Genomic DNA, 361 nt, shown 5'->3' with positions numbered 1-361 from the left:
AAAAAAAAAAATTCTCTATCTGTAGTGAAAAATACTAATAACAATAATAATAATCTTGATCATAATGGTAATAATATATTTTCTCTCTATTCTTATCTCTTTCTTCCTCTCCCCAAAACATATATATATATATTATTTGATTGATAGAAATTATTAATAGATATCTCCTCAAAATGTACCGCATGACTCCCATCACCGGCGCCAAAGTCGTGCAGGTAAACGTCCAAAGCACCACCCTGCGGAAAGTCGACTACCAAAAGGATTTGGAACGGCAAAGAGAAGAAGAAAAGAAATTCCTCGCCTGGCAGAGAGAACAGGAAATAACAGTATGGCAAGAGGAACGATTAAAGGCATGGCAACA

The sequence above is a fragment of the Trypanosoma theileri genome (genome assembly GCF_002087225.1).
Source record: "Trypanosoma theileri isolate Edinburgh chromosome Unknown TM35_Tth_26_V1, whole genome shotgun sequence".
NCBI classification, from domain to species: Eukaryota; Euglenozoa; class Kinetoplastea; order Trypanosomatida; family Trypanosomatidae; genus Trypanosoma; species Trypanosoma theileri.
This window is presented reverse-complemented; position numbering follows the sequence as displayed.